We start from the raw sequence: 6000 nt of genomic DNA, 5'->3' as shown, positions 1-6000 counted from the left end.
CATTCGCTCTAAAAAAATAAAATTAATAAAAAGTGATCAGCACATTTTATGTACCAAATAAAAACTACAGCTCGTCCTGGGAAAGATAAGCCCTCACACTGCTCAATCGACGAAAAAATAAAAAAGTTATGGCTCTATAAAAGGATTTCCTATAATAAACATTACATGAGAGGTGACAGATTCTCTATTAATCCAGTGATACACAGGTGACGTCTTCTCAGATTCTACTAGTTTTTTTTCCTTTTTCTCCATCCGGTCCAGACTATGACGACTTCTTCTGGCCATGCAGAATTTGCCACTCAGATGTTTGCGGCTCCTCACTTTTCCAACATTTCCACACCTATAAACGAAAGATAAAATTCTCATGGTGCCACACACTGTGCCCCTAAATATAACAGCACCATACACTGTGCTATCAGATAGCACCACACCCCCATAGATAGTGCCACACCCCCCTCTGTAGATAGAGCCACACATCTCCTCTTTAGATAGTTCCACACACCCCCTCTGTAGATAGCGCCACACACATCACCCTGTAGATAGCGCTACATGCCCCCTGTAGATACTGCCACACATCCCCTTGTAGAAATCACCAGACACAGCCCCCTGTAGATCATTCCACACACAGCCCCCTATAGATAGCGCCACACCCACTGTAGAAAGTGCCACACAACACCCCTGTAGATAGCGCCACACCTCCCCTGTAGATAGCACCACACAGCCCCCCCTATAAGCGCCACATAGCCCTCCCTGTATGTAGCGCCACACAGCTCCACCTGTAGATAGTGCCACACACAGGCCCCTCTGTAGATAGTGCCATCCCCCTGTAAATAGTGTCACACAGCCCCCCTGTAGATAGTGGCACACAGTCCCCCTTTAAATAGTTCCACACAGCCACCTCTGTAGTCAGTGCCATACACCACCCTGTAGATCGCGCCACACAGCCCCCTGTAGATAGTGCCAACCCCTGTAGATAGTGGCACACAACTCCCTGTAGTATGTGCCACCCCCCTGTAGATATCGCCACACGTTTCGTGGCAAAAACGTTACAAAACTGCGATGTGGTTTTATTCTTTGGCTGGTCATTGGCCCCCGGGAGACTTGGGCCCCGGGCCGCCACCCTAAACGGAACTATGGAGATCCGCCACTGTCAATTAATAAAGGCACACAAAGCCTGGTTATTAACAAATCCGTTCTTCACAAGAAAGATTGGCTAGTAAGACGTGTTATATGACATATGTTTCTAGAAAAGGCTACTAAAGCATTGCCAAAAACTACATTCTACAAGTGGAGAAAAATCAGGACTGTTGCTACTATGCCTAGGAGTGTTAAAATCACTCAGCACCACAGGCAATCCTAAAAGAGGTGAGAAATAACCCAAGGGTGACAGCAAAACACCTAATGAAAACTCTAAAAACTGTAAAACTCGATCTTCATGTGTCTACTTTTCGGAAGAAAACACTGAACAAGAATAGTGTTTGTGGAAGGACATCACGGAAGAAGCCACTGCTCTCCAAAATAAACACATTGCGGCCCATGTCAAGTTCTATGGACAGCAAATTCAAAATAATATTTTTGGTGAAAAAGAAGAACACTGCACACCTACACCAAAATCTCATCCCAACTGTGAAGCATGGGAAAGGAGTATCATTGTTTGGGGCTGCTTTGCTGCCCCATGGCCTGGACGACTTTCGATCATTGAGGGGAAAACATTTTACTGGAGAATATAAGGACAGCAGCACATAACCTCAAACTGAAGAGACATTGGGTAATGCAACAAAACAATGACCCAAAGCACACAAGTAAATCAAAGAAAGGTTGAAAAAAAAAATTGTGTTTTGAAATGGCCAAGTCAGTCCTGACCTTAACCATATCGAGATATCATGGCATGACCTGAAGTGGGCTGTGCACATTTGCAGGGAGGGATGGTCCAAAATCTACAGGCTATTAAATTCACTTTTTCTCCTTGGATTGTGGATGTTTACTCAATGTGCTCAATAAAAGACACAAACAGTACAACTGCTTGTGTGTTATTAGTTTAGATTATGTTTGTCTATAATTGTCACTTAGATAACAATTAGACCGTATTTTATTAGTAATCAATTAAGAAATCCTGGTAATTTCAAAGGGTTTACTTTTAATACACATTCTTGGATAGCAAAATAGGAATGCTTCATATTAACAAACAGTACACAATAATATGTTAACCCCTTGTTGCACACCATGACAACACTACGACCACTACGTCATGGTGTGAGCCCGCTCTATATGTTGTGGGTGTCAGCTGTGTATTACAACTGACACCTCGCACTAATGACCAGGATCAGAGATAACTTTTATCCTGGCTATTTAACCACTTTCATGATGCGGTCAATAGCGACCGCAGCATTTAAACTGTGAGAAAAAGGGAGATGGCCCCCTCCGACAGCTCCCCCTGTAGACAGCTCCACCTATCCTGTAGATAGATGATAAATGTTGATTCTAGGAATACCCTTTTAAAAGAACACTTACAGTCATTATATAATATTGCACTCATGAATTCCCTGTAGGGTTTTATAAATTATTAGACTTTAGAAATATAGGACGGAATGTATAAAACCATTTTGTTTTTCTTGTTAATTTGTTTATTTCTTGTATCTACTTTGGTCGCATGGTTCATCAGTTCTAATTGCTTTTTTTTTCCTCCTAAATCTAATTCAAAAAGGGTTAAGAGTATAGGAAAGCAGAGAAATGCTTCCAGGGGTTGAAAAGAACAAAAGTGTGAATCGAAACAGAGGTGGTCTACCACAGTAAAGCAATCTTATCTAGCACGAGAATAGTTGGCAATCTGAGCAAAGGGGCCCTTAACAAGTCGGCTGGCATAGGTAGACCAAAAAATAGATATGGCAAGTGTGCCCAGAGTATCCATTGTTAAAAATAAAAAATGCTTTATATACAACATAAGAACATTCTAAAAGTAACTTCTTCTTTAAAACCATGCTGTGACACCCATGGCTGCGGACCGTCGGGATTACTCACCCCCAGACGGCCGCAGTCATGGATCAGTGAGCGCTGGCCCGCATCTCCTCCTCAGGAGACGCCAACACCCACTTCTGTTTCACTCTGCTGTGTCCCTGAATTGTATATCAAATTAGCCCATGATCACCCTGGACCTATAAGAAGGGCCCTGCCCCTCCCTTCATTGCCTAAGCATTGTTGTGTTTACCTTTGTTAGTCTTTGCAAATGGTCCCTTAGTGTTTTCCAGTTCCCAGTGTTCCCGTACCTGCCACCTGTATCCTGTATCCCGTGCTGCCTTCTTCCTGTGCCATTGAGAGTTGGAGTCGTGTTGTGCCGTATACTACACCTTCTGTGTTACACCACGCCTGATGTCTGCCTGCTGCCAAGGTCCCATCCGAGCCTACCATCACTACTGTCTGAAGTTACCACAGGTACCCTTATTCGAACTATAGACTTTGACTTGGTATCCTGTTGGCCAGCTGATATACCAGTGGATCCACGCACCCATCGTGACACATGCATAGCTTCAGAATAGGACGGTTTCACCAATGATTACTACAAACACTGTGCACAGGAATTAGCACCCCCTTTCCTTAAAGATTTTACTAAAGCCACAGAGCACGTTAATTTCCCAGATGCTATCAGCAATTATTGTAACCCTCCTAAAACCCGGCAAAGAGCCCACCTCTACAACTAACTTCGGCCCAATTTCACTATTCGACACGGACATAAAATAGTATGATAAACTTTTGTTCTTTAGACCTTATAATTTCATCCCTCAACTATTTAAGTCAGATCAAATGAGGCTTTTTGCTGGGCGTCAGGCTCCAGACGGGAAGTGCAGATTCATCAGTCTTATTCAGCGGGCTGAAGTCTCTCAAACGCCTTCTCTGCTTTTTGCTTTGGATGCAGAAAAGGCGTTCGACAGGGTTAACTGGGACTGCCTGTCCCAGATTTTAGACAAATTTGGCATACAAGCCTATATAAAGTCTGCCATCTACTCGCACCTCTTGGCCAGTGTCTAGTCTCATGACTCCTCTCAGACACATTCATAATAAGTAATAGAGCCCGATAGAGTTGTTAATTGCAAAGCTAATTCGAGGTAACCCTAAAATTAGATGGACACTAACTTTTTAAACAACTTATGCTAATATAATTTTATACATGATATATATCAACTTTGTAATTTACTTTCTGTTAAAATTTTGTTGTTTTATCCATGCAAATTCTGTGTGAAGTTATTGTCACTAGGTGACTCCTTTCCTGTAACTTGCTGTCCACCCCCTGTAGTCAAGCAAAATCAGTATCTGGTTAAAGAGCAGATTTGATGGACTGCAGAAGGTGGGGGTGTGTCTCTTTACTGCCTGTCCATACAAGTCTATGGAGAAGGGAGGGGGAGCAGGAGGAGGGAGCAGAGAGAGAGTGTCAGATACAGACACTCTGCCAATACAAGTCTATAGAGAGGGAAGGGGGGCAGGAGTGAAAAAGAAACAAACCTGCTGCAGCAGCTTCCTGGTAAGTGTTATAGCTCACCCCACTGCTGGATTCTCAGCTGCACTGCTATTACTGCTGTATAATGTCATTCATGATGCTGCAGCTTTTATATATATTTGGTAGAGTTAGGAGAGCAGGATTCTCCTCTTCTCTGTGTGCTGTGTATAGAACACATGAGATTAGAAAAAAATGAAAATTAGAGATAGGGGAAAACTGCGAAAAAAAATAAATGAAGAATACACGTAATATAATGGCCAGAAATAGTGTTATTCCTCATGTACACACATATGACAGCTTATTCTGAAAAGTTATGTACTCTTTAATAGTATTCAAGTAGGCTCCATTGTTCATAAAATAGGGTGGTATGCGGATGATGTGATTCTCTTTATCTCAGATGCCGTCAAGTCCTTGACCACAATACAAGATTCCATTTCTTCTTTTGGAAGAGTATCTTTCTATAAAGTAAACCTGACAAAGTCCCAAATACTCAACATAGAGATCGACACTAATACTAGGGATTCTGTAATCTCACAATTCCTGTATAAATGGCAGGGTTACTCTATAAATCACCTAGGGATTTCTCTCACAGGCCCCAGCTCAGCTCTATTAGCTAAAAATGACACGCCATTACGTTCCAAAGCCTCATGCTTATTGGGGATCTTTTCAAAATCCTTAATAGCCTGGGCTTGCAAAGCAGCCATTGTTAAGATGATGGTCCTCCCATAATTCTATACATTTTTAACACCATTGTGATTCCTGTACCTAACAACTTTTAGTCTAGATTACAGCGCGATATTACAGATTTTATCTAGGCAGGGAGGAAACCAAAGTCCGCTTCTCAACTATGTCTAGACCATGATCTAAGGGAGGTATGGAAGCCCCCGACATCTGAAAATACTATTACTCAACAGTTCTAACCCAACTTAAAGTATGGTGGAGTAGTTATACAGACTTCCAATGGCTGACAGTTGAAAGAGAAGCTGCAGAATGTCCTTTCATTTCTCTTCACTATTCTTATGGTTCTAAACCACCTAAACTGCAAGGACAATTTCTACCGATGCTTCCCTGATTATATCTACTATTAAGGGAAATAGATGAGGCAGCAAATCAAAGTGACGTATTTATTATGGGTGACTTCAACTACCCAGATATAACAAAAGGGAAGGAGTAGGATCCAGCGCTGAGTCAAGTTTTAAAATGGATTTTCTGTTCCAAGTTTAATGGCATAGATGTTTAAAAGGAAGTGACCACTACAGCCAAGTTTAAGGACGCGGCAGTCGTCCGAAACGCGTAGGCCCCGAGGACAATACCTTCACTTCTTACCAACCCAGGACTATCCACAACTGGACTTCCTTTTAAACATCTATGCCATTAAACTTGGAACAGAAAATCCATTTTAAAACTTGACTCAGCGCTGGATCCTACTCCTTCCCTTTTGTTTATCTACCGTGTGTCGACACGAGGATCCGAGTGCCATCCAAAACACACCGGAGTGTGTTAGGTGAGCT

Source organism: Rhinoderma darwinii, chromosome 5 (genome assembly GCF_050947455.1).
Source record: "Rhinoderma darwinii isolate aRhiDar2 chromosome 5, aRhiDar2.hap1, whole genome shotgun sequence".
Lineage (NCBI taxonomy): Eukaryota > Metazoa > Chordata > Amphibia > Anura > Rhinodermatidae > Rhinoderma > Rhinoderma darwinii.
Note: the sequence above shows the minus strand (reverse complement) of the source record.